We start from the raw sequence: 13,775 nt of genomic DNA on the forward strand, positions 1-13,775 counted from the left end.
TGTAATTCGAAGGCGCATCATCAGCGGAAGCCGGGCCTACTACGGGCTCCAGAAGAAGCTGCGGTCAAAAAAGAGTCACCCACGCACCAAATGCACACCATGTACAAAATGCTAATAAGACCGGTGGTCCTCTACGGGCACGAAACATGGACCATGCTCGAGGAGAACCTGCAAGCACTCGGAGTGTTCGAGCGACGCGTGCTAAGGACGATCTTTGGTGGTGTGCAGGAGAACGGTGTGTGGCGGAGAAGGATGAACCACGAGCTCGCTGCACTTTACGGCGAACCCAGCATCCAGAAGGTGGCCAAAGCCGGAAGAATACGGTGGGCAGGGCATGTTGTAAGAATGCCGGACAACAGCCCTGCAAAGGTGGTGCTTGCAACTGATCCGGTTGGCTCAAGAAAGCGTGGAGCGCAGAGAGCACGATGGCGGACAAGGTGGAGCGTGACCTGGCGAGCATTGGGCGCGACCGAGGATGTAGAACGGCAGCCACAAACCAAGTATTGTGGCGTACTATTGTTGATTACCTACACTGCAAAATATTTTTGCTGGTAATCAGCAAACTTTGCTGATTTTTGGCGTGCTGATTGCATTCAGCAATACAAATTACTGAGTATCAGCAAGTATTTTTCGTTTGCTGAACCATCCAGCAATTTTGACAGTTGATCAGCAAAGTTGTGCTGAAATTCAGCAAAAATGTTGCTGAAATTCAGCAATTTCTTTTGCTGATTTTTGGCGTGCTGGAAGCATTTAAAAAAATTTGGTGTGTATGTCTTGTCTTAAATGCGATGTAATAAATATATGTATGTCCCCTGCTATGGGATTCAGAAGAAACTGTGGTTCAAACAGATTTACCCCTGCATCAAATGTGCCACGTTCTTCTTGATGGCACAAATTTCCCAAATGGAGGAGAACGTGCCTCTGGAGCCGACCTACTGACCACGTTCTTCGTGTTTTGCTTCTTCTTCTTTCTGGCGTAACGTCCCCTGGCACAAAGCCTGCTAGTGTACTATGAGCACTTCCACAGTAATTTATTTTACGAAAAGATCCTGGACTGACCAGGAATCGAACCCGTCACCTCCAGTATGGTTATGATGGATACCCACGTCTTCATAGCTGCGGCTATATGGGCCCTGTACAAGAGGCTAATAAGACCGGTGATCATTTATGACATTCACAAGACGCGACACGCGAGACAAGACATAACATTATGTCTTGTCTCGCGTGTCGCATCTTGTGAATGTCGTGTACCTAGTTCTTACGTTAGCAAAACAAACCAATAAGACTTGAACTGTACTCGAGGATAACTTACAAGCACTAGGTATTTTAAAGCTACGCGGACGATCTTTGTCGGTGCACTGAAGATCGGTGTGTGGCAGCGCAGGATGAACCGCGAGCTCACCGGTGAACCTACATCCCGGAAGTTGAACGGAAAATATCTCAATCTCTTTAAGGTTCTACGACATTGTAGGGCAAAAAAACCTGAAGCTTATGACCTTCAGTTCTACTTTCTAGTGTTACTAAATCACCATTGAATCTACATTTGCGATTATTCTCCGCTAATATCCATAGTGTTTGACAATCCAACGAAGAAGTTATTTCTACAGTTGCCATTGTAAGGTTTGAAAAATATCTTGGAGTTCAGAAGTTTCAACTTCTACACAATCTACCCCTTCAACCGCCATCTACGTTTGCTATTATTACTAGCGTTTACCAACGGTGCCCCAAAATCGGACTAGTAGTCCTGTTGACGGCTGTCGGAAATTGTAAGGTTTGCAAAATATTCTGAAGTTCTAGACCTCAAAGTTCTATCTAAACATTCTGCCACAATTTATATGATCGTTGCCACAATAACGACAGTAGGAACGTTCAATGTACTGTTGGAAACCCCAATAATAACACAAGTTTACAAAATAAAACGAAAGTCGTGAACTTCTATCAACGACCAAAATTTTTGGAGTACAATTTAGTGCTGATTTTGAAACCACGCTTCAAAAAATTTTAAGTAGAGCAGTTTTTGAGTTTTAGCTCAATATCGAGTTTTACATTTGTTTTTAATATGTAATTTACTAAAATTCAAATATATTGCGTTTTGTTCAACCAATTTTAAATCTTTTTCCATAAATTAAAAGCTGAATACAATACCATTCGGTCATCTGAACACAGGTTTTGCGTCAGATTGATGAAATTCAAGATATTGGCGAGTTTTAGAGACGATCTTCTTAAATTTTAGCAAAATTCCCTAATTTTTTTGAAGTATTGTATTTTTTTCAATAAGAAAAAACCAACTTAAAAATTCTTTCTCGACGTTTATTTGACATATCATATGTAGGCGAGTTACAGTAAAAAATTCAGCTCAATCGGAGCATTGATTACGGAGAATGAGGTGTGTGAAGTGAGCGACGTTGCTTAAAAATAGAACAAAAATTGATTTCAAATCATCAACCTTGTATGGAAAGTCGAAAAATTTTCCGCTCTACTGTAATTTTTTTTCCTTCGCGTTTTCGAACTCAGGGCATGATTCTACACCAAAAATGATCATCAGCTTACCGAGTTCAAAAATGCTGTAAACTAGTGTAATTTACAAATTTATAGCTATACAATGGCATAGGCGCCTGCAATGTCATTGCCACGTGCGCTAACTTGCTGTTCAAGTTCAAAAATTGCCAGCAGCATGTCACGAAACAAAGTTATATCCAGCTCCCGCATAATGGATACGGTGTAGGCAGGCATGTTATGCCAAGCATAGTTCTTGCTTGAACTTGCCGCGGTTCAGGTCAAGAACACAATTTTCCTCCATCCACTGCACTGATGATGGTTTGATTCAGCTTTCTTCCTTGCTACACATCATACGTCGTCGTTCACGGTTGTCCCATCGTCGCACCGCGAATCCTTTTTCCATTTCGTCTCACTTTGCTTGCTATTGTCTTGGATGTAGTTTTGCATGCTAGTCGCTCGCCATTGGGAGGGAGGTTTCAATATGTAACTAAACTACCCTCCATGGCGTATTCCATTTTTTTTTTCGCGTAGGTGGAGAAACGTGACCGTTTCAAATTCCCATGAATCGTTGCCCCTGGGCAGAGGTTTGCTGAATACAAAAGTTGTACATAGCTACTTTTGGCGAAAACCAATCTTTTTATATTTCCTTTTTCATATTTGTTTCGATTTTCTTCTCATATTTTTTTTCTTTTCTCTATTTTTCTGTTTGTTTTTTTGTTTTTCATTGTTTTATCGTCTTCCTGATCTTTTTTTCTTGCGTGATATTCACTATGGGTTAGAACCTGATTCTAAGATTATTACCCAGTAGTTGTTTACTTTAATACGATTAAAATTGTATTGTATCCAGTGGATAGCCTTGCGTTGTTTAAGTAATATTGTATTGATAAATGTATAATACATTTGATAGTAATAAAAAAAATAATAATAAAAAGCATGCTTAACGGAGAAAGCTCAAATTCCAATAATGATCCACGTTAGAGTATAGTTACGGCATTCAAGAAATTTGAACTTATGCCAGCTTCACACATATCTATACTGACAAGTATTTACATTTGATAAAGCATTCGAATCTAAAAAAAACAGTCATAGCCATATTCAACTCAACCAGTGACTATATGCTCAAAAACTATATACTTTTCTATAGCTAGATACGTATTGAATACTCCGAAGCCCACAATCGCGCACTCGGTGTATCGACTTGTCAGCATGACGGAGCATAAATAATTCAATTTGTGCCATCAATGTAACCGCCCATGTTGCGCTGAAAGCTTGCATTATCATACAGCTGACCGCACTTTTGGTCGATATTGTATTGTTCAGCTCAGCTCAGCGTCCATTGACTTGGTAAGTATGTGCAACAACAAGTCATCAGATTGGTGCAGAATAGAGACAAAAGTCTATACATTATATAGTGGCAATGCTGCGAATTGAGTGGAAGCAATGCGGTAGTTAGGTGAATTGCACCCTAAGGATATGTGTACAATGGCCTATAGTGTGCTGAATGACTATTAATCACAATAGGTAGCTTCCAAAAATAAGCAAACCTTCTACTGTACTAAATGATGAACATATTTTCGTCTATAAAAGAACTCAGTGCTACACAAAATATGTATACTAAAGTTTCACCCCACTTTCCGTACATTTCTCCATCAAACTTTTTAAAGATTTTTTCTTAAATTTTGCTAAAAATATGGAATTATGTTTGTCGTTTTATTATTCTTCTACTTATCATAACGTCCCCACTGCACAGTGGGAAAAATCGACCCAAAAAACGGATCTTTTAACGCCGCTGGTTTCGGTACGTGAAGTTGACCATTTCTGACGTAAAAAAATACGAGAAATCGATTGGTGCTAAATTTATTCACCGCACGGCACGGGAAGTAGTCCTTTTTGCCCCATTTTGCCCTTTTTTCATACAAAAAGAGAATCAAAATGTACTTTCAAACAAATAACACGACTGTAGATCGTTTAAAATAGCTGCAGGTGTAATTAGAGGTCAATAGAAATCATAAACATACATAGAAGATCATTTTAAAAGCTTATTTTGCCCCATATGCCCCAACAACTTGTGGATATTCACATTTTTTCCTAATTATGAATGGATTGTAAATGATATTGATTTGAAGTGATTTGTTTGGCATAAACAAAAAGCGCCAGATCTATTTTCAAGAGAATCATCTTCGGGAGTTGTCCGATTTGCCCCATTTTGCCCTATTTTCATGAAAAAAATAGATTTCAAATGTAGTTATGAAAAACAAATACTGCTATAACACGTTGAAATTAGCTTTAGGTGAAATTGGATGCTAACAGTTATCATGCGTATATACGAAAGATATTTTCCCTATTTTACCCTACATTCCCCTAAAACTGCTGGATAATAACATATTTTGTATGGTTTTGTTGGATGCAAAACATGAAGTCCTGGATCATTTTTGATATGTACAAATGCGGGTAATCGATTGATACTAGGATCTTTCTTGGAATGGTATGAATAGCTGTCCATCTCACCCCAATTCGCCCTGATTTTTTATGTAATGAATAAATTAATTTGCCCTGATTTTTTGTCATGCAATGAATAAATTAATTTCCCTTATTAGCATTGGCACTGTTATCAAAAATACATATATATGACTAGTTCTATAATTTCAGCTTTTGATGGGGAATTAAGGGCATGATGAGCATTTTATAAAATATGTTAAATATGCGCTAAACTGATTAAATATAGCGTGTTTTAATGCACCAAATTATATATATATACTTAAGATGCCAAATTTAATTAGTTGTGTGCATATTTGCCACCAATTTAAATTAAGATTAATGCTTATTATACCCTGAATTCCCCACCAAAGTCATATTCTTAACTGTCCTTTTGATAACATTGGTTTCAGTACCAAAAGTCCATCAATTCGGACATAAGCAAATGTGGGAAATCAATTCATTCATGAGGCGACAACATATCAGGGCAAATTGGGGTAAAATGGACAGCTATTTGTACTCTCCCGTGAATGATTCTAAAGCTAATCGATAAAACGCATTTGTATACATCAAAAATGATCCAGGACTTCATATATTGCAACCAGTGACATCACAGAACAATACAAAAAATGTTATCATCCAGCAGTTTTAGGGGAATGAAGGGTAAAAGAGGGAAAATATATTTAATATATGCGCATGATAATTGTTAGCTTCCAATTGCAACTAGAACTAATGTCAACTTTCCAAAGCAGTAAATGTTGCTTATAAATACATATTTAATCTCATTTTTCTATGATAATAGGGCAAAATAGGGCAAATTGGACAACTACTGAAGATTATTCTGGTGATAACAAATCTAGCGCTTTTTGTTTATGCGAAAAAAAAGCAAATTCAAATAAGTAACATTAAAAATCCATGCATATTTATGTAAAATTCACAATTTCCAGCAGTTATTGGGGCATATGGGGCAAAATAAGCATTCAAAAGGATCTTTCATGTATGTTTATGATTTCTACTGACCTCTAATCACACCTGCAGCTATTTTCAACGATCTACAGTCGTGTTAGTTGTTTGAAAGTACATTTTGATTCTCTTTTTGTATTAAAAAAGGGCGAAATGGGGCAAAATGAACCACTTCCCGTGCCGTGCGGTGAATGAATTTAGCACCAATCGATTTCTCGTATTTTTTTACGTCAGAAATGGTCAACTTCACGTACTGAAACCAGCGGCGTTAAAAGATCCGTTTTTTTGGTCGATTTTTCCCACTGTGCACTGGGACAAAACATACTTTTCAGCTTACTGATGTTCTATGAGCACTTCCTCAGTTATTATCTGAGAGCTTCCTCTGCTAACGGCCATTTTGCATGTCGTGTGGCAGGCACGAAAATACTTCATGTCCAAGGAATGCAAGGAAATTTCCTTCACGAAAAGTTCCTGGGCCGAACGGGAATCGAACCCATCACCCTCAGCACAGTCTTGCTGAATACTACACAGATCGAAAAAAGAGTAAAATTCTGTGACATGATTAAAGCGTGGGATATCACAGAAGTTTACATGACATATTATGTAAAAGTCATAAAATATCATGTAAACTTCCATTATATGTCATGTAATTCAGCATGACTCTGTGTGTTGACATGACATATAACACAAATTCACATGATATATCTTGTAAACCATCATAACACTAAGTTTACATGACTAAACTTAAGTTTACATAACGTGTAAATCTCATTATTTTTATCTGTGTAGGGTGTCCCAAAATTGCACATAGTCAAAAAGCTTGGGGGCTCACTCTGCAAATGGTGTTTCTAAGGGTGTTAGAAACAAACTTTTGTATGACGGCAACTTTCTGAAATGTCTATTAGAGGTCGCCTCGGCGAGATTTTTGAAAAATGGCCATTTTTCGTAATAAATTTCATACACATATGTTTTACCGTGCAAACATTGGCAATACCCACCATTATTATATTTTTTACAGCTTGATACAGAACCAAACATAATTAACGACATGTTTTGCAGGTAGCTTTTGATAGTGATTTTTTGAATTTACTAAAATTTGTATTTTTTTTTTGTATACCATGGCTTTTACTCACCATAAAAAGTATCTCAACCTAATGCTTATTTAACCCTTTGAAGCCGAAATTTTTCCAAGCATTATTAAGGAGTTTTTTCTACCTATGTCTGTGGTTTTGGTGTTCAGCAGCATAAAAAGGGTAGAATATGATGCAATATATTTTTTCTAGATATCCAAGGTCACCCAAACTGTTCTTGAGTGGAAATCCTAAAGTCTACGGGTGTAACAGTAACTGCTTTCATTAAAGAAAGCTACGGTTTTTATTCTATCATGTCCAGTAAGTCTTCTGAAAGTTCAATAGACAGTATCAGGTCAGCCGGGATATCCTAGGTCATCCAAACAGTTCTTGAATTTGGATTTTCAAGTCTACGGGTGTAACAGTAATTTCTTTCATTATACAAAGCTACGATTTGTAATCTATTATGTCCAGTAAGTCTTCTGAAAGTTCAATAGACAGTATCGGATCAGTCGGGATCATTCAAATTGTTCTTGAGTTCAGATCCTAAAGTCTACGGGTGTTACGATAACTTCTTGCATTATACATAGCTACGATTTGTAATCTACCATGTCCAAAGTTCAAAAGACAGTATCAGATCATTCGGGATATCCTAGGTCATGCAAACAGTTCTTGAGTTTAGATCCTTAAGGCTACGGGTGTAACAGTAACTTCTTTCATCATACAAAGCTACGATTTGTAATCTATCATTTCCAGTAAATCTTCTGAATGTTCAATTTACATCATCAGATCAACTGGCATCATCCAAACTATTATGATGTTCAAAATCTAGCATCTACAGCAATTGAAGTTTCTGTTTTGGCTATACCGTCCCAATGTTGTTTAAGTTGCAAGAAATGGAGAAAACAACAACACGATTAGCCAAAGTTTTGCTCAAACAGCATTAAACTAGACATGAAATCATAATACCCACGCTTTTCCCACGTTTCCCTTCAGATTTGTGCAGGAGATATGGCTTTGTCATATCTTCATCTTAGCTGGAAGTTCTTAGTTATAGGGAAGTTTAGTAATCCTGGAATATCTCCAAGGAATTTTGGAATGGCTTTGAGTTTCACAGAAGTTTGAGGATCTGGGTGGGTAACGGTGCCATCTAAAACGAAATCACCTGATATTACAGCGGTTGTTTTCATCAACTAAACTCCATAACAGTAAGGATGGCCCATAATATCCCTAAAATATATAACATCACTTATTGATCCTCGAACTACTTTGATAAATAAAGTGGATTATGTAATACTATACTTAACGAAGTGGCAAAAGCGATTATTATAAATGTAGGCCTGAAGCTATGGTCTCCGCAGTAGTGTGGTTGATCTGGAATATCTCAAAATTATCTTGGAATGGCTCATGAAATGCCAATGGCATTTCAGATCACAGTTGGATGTGTAATGTTCAAGTTCATTGTGCGAATAACTACTGTTACTGTCAAGAGCTAAACTTCAGGATGGTTTGGACGACCCCCAATGTCCCAAAGGTTCACGAATCCCAGTAGATTTTGCAATTCTATTATTTATGGCAAAAACACTTAAAGCCATTATTGTAGATTTGAAGGACTTCATTATATAACAGTTTGGACGACCCTCAATCTCAAAGGTTCATTATAAATAGACTTCAGATTGCTCCAGTAATCGCGGTTGGTTATGCAACATTACTCAGTGTGTCAGATTTGGCTGCTGTTACGAGCGTAGACCTGGAACTATATGAACTCCAAGAAAGTTTGGCAGCCCTGGAATATTCCTATAGTGTCTCTTGATGACATTCGATATTTCAAGAGCTTCACGGATCCCAGTAGATTATGCAATGATATTATTTATGGCGAAAACACAAAAGTTATTCTTGTAGATTTGAAGGACTTTATTACAGAACAGTTTGGACAACCCTCAATATCCCAAAGGTTTGTAATAAATAAGTAGACTTCTGAATGCTCCAGTAACCGTGGTTGATTATGCAACATTACTCAGTATAACAGATATGACTGTTGTTACGAGTGTAGATCTGAAGTTTTGAACTACAAGGTAATTTGGCTGACCTATAGCGTCTATCAATGACATTGTAGATGTCAAGAGCTTTACGGATCCCAGTAGATTATGCAATGCTATTATTTATGGCGAAAACACTTGAAACTATTCTTGTAGATTTGAAGGCCTCACTCTAGGACAGTTTGGAACACTTCTATCGCTGATGATTTTTGCAGAACTCCGATGAAATAAAATGTGATGACTATATTTCACTCGACTATGTATATGAGTGAAATTTAAACAGAAATTTTCTTCCGGATTCCGAATTTCCAATAAAAAAAATTCAACAAGAATCAGAGCAAAGCTAAGAGAGCTTGTTTGCTTTCTTACCATTGAACCACAGACAAACAGACGTAATACTCTTCAAAATGACTTGTCACATGCATTTAACGATCAATTCAAATTTCATTTCATTTCCGCGATCCTTCCACCAAAGGCGCTAGTGTTCAATCCGTTCAATCGCTTTGACGTTCGCCAGTGTACACGTTGCTGAATGACGTAAACGAAAATTACAGGTGATTTGTGTAGTAGTGTACGTGTTAGAAAAACATCAAATCGAAATCCATCATGGCCGACTGTGTCTCGCGCGGTTCCACCAACAGGTGGCAATTCATTCATTTATTTAGTTCACATCAAATTCATGATAATACTGAATCAACAATTTGCCGCCATAATACTCGATTTGCAGCTGCAGCTCTCCATCCTCGGTCACGCCCAACACTCGCCAGATCACGCTCCACCTGGTCCGCCCATCGTGCTCTCTGCGCTCCACGCCTTCTTGTGCCAACCGGATCAGTTGCAAACACCAGCTTTGCAGGGTTGTTGTCCGGCATTCTTGCAACATGCCCTGCCCACCGTATCCTTCCGGCTTTGGCCACTTTCTGGATGCTGGGTTCGCCGTAAAGTGCAGCGAGCTCGTGGTTCATTCTTCTCCGCCACACACCGTTCTCCTGCACACCGCCGAAGATCGTCCTTAGCACCCGTCGCTCGAAAACTCCGAGTGCTTGCAGGTCCTCCTCGAGCATCGTCCATGTCTCGTGTCCGTAGAGAACCACCGGTCTTATTAACGTCTTGTACATGGTACATTTGGTGCGGGGGTGAATCTTTTTTGACCGCAGTTTCTTCTGGAGCCCATAGTAGGCACGACTTCCACTGATGATGCGCCTTCGTATTTCACGGCTCACGTTATTGTCAGCCGTTAGCAAGGAACCGAGGTAGACGAATTCTTCTACCACCTCGAAAGTATCCCCGTCTATCGTAACATTGCTGCCAAGGCTTGTCCTGTCTCGCTCAGTCCCACCTACCAGCATGTACTTTGTCTTAGCCGCATTCACCACCAGTCCGACCTTTGCTGCTTCACGTTTCAGGCGGGTGTACAGTTCTGCCACCGTTCCAAATGTTCTGGCAATAATGTCCATGTCATCCGCAAAACAGACAAATTGGCTGGATTTCGTGAAGATCGTACCCCGGCTGTTGAGCCCGGCTCGTCGCATAACACCTTCCAGGGCGATGTTGAATAGTAGGCAGGAAAGTCCATCACCTTGTCGTAGTCCCCGTCGAGATTCAAATGAACTGGATAGCTCACCCGAAATCCTTACGCTGTTCTGCACACCGTCCATCGTTGCTCTTATCAGTCTAGTCAGCTTCCCGGGAAAGCTGTTCTCGTCCATAATTTTCCATAGCTCTGTGCGGTCGATACTGTCGTATGCCGCTTTGAAGTCGATGAACAGGTGATGCGTTGGGACCTGGTATTCACGGCATTTCTGGAGGATTTGCCGTACGGTGAAGATCTGGTCCGTTGTCGACCGGCCGTCGATGAAACCGGCTTGGTAACTTCCCACGAACTCATTTACTTTAGGTGAAAGACGACGGAAGATGATCTGGGATAGCACTTTGTAGGCGGCATTCAAAACGGTGATCGCTTGAAAGTTCTCACACATTAACTTGTCGCCTTTCTTGTGGATGGGACAGATTATCCCTTCCTTCCGCTCCTCCGGTAGCTGTTCGGTTTCCCAGATCTTGACTACTAACTGGTGCAGACAGGTGGCCAACTTTTCCGGGCCCATCTTGATGAGTTCTGCTGCGATACCGTCCTTACCAGCCGCTTTGTTGTTTTTGAGCTGGTGGATGGCATCCTTAACTTCCCTCAGCGTGGGAGTTGGTTCGTTCCCGTCCTCTGCTGCACCAACATAGTCATTTCCTCCGCTGCCTTGGTCCTCCGTGCCTACATTCTCCTCGCCATTCAGGTGCTCGTCGAAGTGCTGCTTCCACCTTTCGATCACCTCACGTTTGTCCGTCAGGAGGCTCCCTTCCTTATCCCTGCATATTTCGGCTTGCGGCACGTAGCCTTTGCGGGATGCGTTGAGCTTCTGGTAGAACTTGCGTGTTTCCTGTGAACGGCACAGCAGTTCCATTTCCTCGCACTCCGCTTCTTCCAGGCGGCGCTTTTTCTCCCGGAAGAGACGGGTCTGCTGCTTCCGCTTCTGTCTGTATCGCTCCACATTCTGTCGGGTTCCATGCTGCAGCATTACCGCCCGCGCTGCATCCTTCTCCTCCAGAACCGCACTGCACTCCTCGTCGAACCAATCGTTTCGTCGACTCCGTTCTACGTACCCGATTGTGCTCTCGGCTGCGTTGTTGATGGCTGCTTTCACTGTACTCCAGCAGTCCTCTAGAGGGGCCACATCGAGCACACCCTCGTCCGGCAACGCTGCCTCGAGATTCTGCGCGTATGCGGTGGCGACATCCGGTTGCTTCAGTCGCTCTAGATCGTACCGGGGCGGCCGCCGGTAATGTACGTTGTTAATAACGGAGAGTTTTGGGCGCAGTTTAACCATCACCAGGTAGTGATCGGAGTCGATATTAGCGCCACGATAGGTCCTGACGTCGATAATGTCGGAGAAGTGCCGTCCATCAATCAGAACGTGGTCGATTTGCGATTCCGTTTGTTGTGGTGATCTCCAGGTGTAACGATACGGGAGGCTGTGCAGGAAGAAGGTGCTACGAATGGCCATGTTCTTGGAGGCGGCGAAATCGATGAGGTGTAGGCCATTTTCGTTCGTCAGCTGGTGGGCGCTGAACTTTCCAATCGTCGGTCTGAATTCCTCCTCCTGGCCTACCTGAGCGTTTAGATCCCCTATGATGATCTTGACGTCGTGGTTTGGGCAGCGGTCGTACTCGCGTTCGAGCTGCGCGTAAAATGCGTCTTTGTCATCATCAGTGCTTCCGGAGTGTGGCCCTTGATTCTCAACCTGCACATTCTTTCGTCGATCGGCCACCAACCGATCACGCGCCTCTGCATGTCGCCCATCACTATAAAAGCTGTTCCCAGCTCACGTGTGTTGCCGCAACTCTGGTAGATGGTATGATTACCTCTAAACGTTCGCACCATGGATCCTGTCCAACACACCTCCTGCAGCGCTACGATTCCGAACCCGCGGTCCTTCAGTATATCGGCGAGTATGCGAGTGCTCCCGATGAAGTTGAGAGATCTGCAGTTCCACGTACCGAGCTTCCAATCGCAAGTCCCTTTTCGTCGCTGTGGTCGTCGCCATTGGTATCGGTTCGCATTCTTCTCTTGTTGATTTTCCGGTGCTAGTCTTTTTTACGGCTGGCTCGCAGGGCCTGACACCAACCCACTAACCCAGGGAGCTGGGCTTACCTTCCCGGAAGCTACGGGTTCTGCATTGGCATTTCCTCCAACTACAGTGCTAAATAGCTAGGCTCGAGCGCCAGTCTTCGCCGGGGGTGGTGTTTTTAATGGGCGCCCAGGAGATAATATTTTACCTGAGCTTCCACCCCCAACAGGTGGCAATGTCTCATGAAAAAGACACCGGGCAAAAGTATTGATTAATTTCCTCTATGAGTTACGTCTGTTTGTCTGTGATTGAACCTTTTCATATTTGAAAGGCGAGCTGGCTTATTCAGGGATCCTAAGACGGTGTTTTACTCAACTTACGCGAACATACTAATAGATAAATATCTTGTAGAAAACTATACAAGCAAAAGAAGCGCTTAAAAAGAAATGGCTTAATCAAACCAATAATATGTTATACATATGTATGTTGTAACATCAAGGAGTGTAGTAGAACACAAGGGTGTGCAAATTTCGCTCCACATGCTCATTTATTTCATTATAATCCCCATAATATTGCCAACAGATATTTTTGTCACAATATATCTCGCCTAATCACACTGCACTGCTGTAGCGTGAAACATATTTATTCTACCGCGACTCACGCTATAAACTGATTATCGCCTGACAAACAGGAAGCCACAGCAGTATTTAATTCGTGTCATTTGAGAAGCTAAACACTTATTTTGTTAACACAAACCTGCTTCGGTCACTCCCAGCCAGTGCCAGTGGTGGTGCTTATCCTGTCCTGATGGTCAGCTACAGCTTACACAAACCCCCGATCGATGGTATTTATCACACTTTCAATTTTTCGCTCTGTCTTTTCCTTGGCAATATCCTTTTCCGCGGTACATGTATACTAAGCTGGCTATCACATTATTTCGGCAAGTCCTCCCTGACTCGGCCTTCACCTAGTTATGCTGCACACGATTCAGTGTCATTTTTTAGCTGTTTGCAAAGCACGTACATATTGAAAGAGCTATACCACTTTCAGATTCCTCCTCTACATATGGGATATTTTTTGCAAACTATACTGCCGTGAATCGCATATTTGTC

The 13,775-nt window shown here is 41.3% G+C and overlaps 1 protein-coding gene across 19 annotated transcripts in view; it reads right to left on the reverse strand.

The window, feature by feature from the left end:
- Positions 1-13,775, reverse strand: part of LOC134284072 (tetratricopeptide repeat protein 39C-like) — a 77,367-nt gene that overhangs the window by 36,002 nt on the left and 27,590 nt on the right. For 8 of the 19 annotated variants that reach the window (XM_062842318.1, XM_062842319.1, XM_062842317.1 and 5 more), the window contains one exon: positions 13,420-13,667. The exons of 3 other annotated variants lie outside the window; for them this stretch is intronic. The gene's annotated coding sequence lies outside the window, so the exon portion shown is untranslated. Of the gene's footprint in view, positions 1-13,419; positions 13,723-13,775 lie in introns of all 19 variants that reach the window. 8 more of the 19 variants (XM_062842321.1, XM_062842316.1, XM_062842314.1 and 5 more) reach the window with 2 other exon arrangements.

The sequence above is a fragment of the Aedes albopictus genome, chromosome 3, assembly GCF_035046485.1.
Source record: "Aedes albopictus strain Foshan chromosome 3, AalbF5, whole genome shotgun sequence".
In the NCBI taxonomy this organism is placed as follows: domain Eukaryota; kingdom Metazoa; phylum Arthropoda; class Insecta; order Diptera; family Culicidae; genus Aedes; species Aedes albopictus.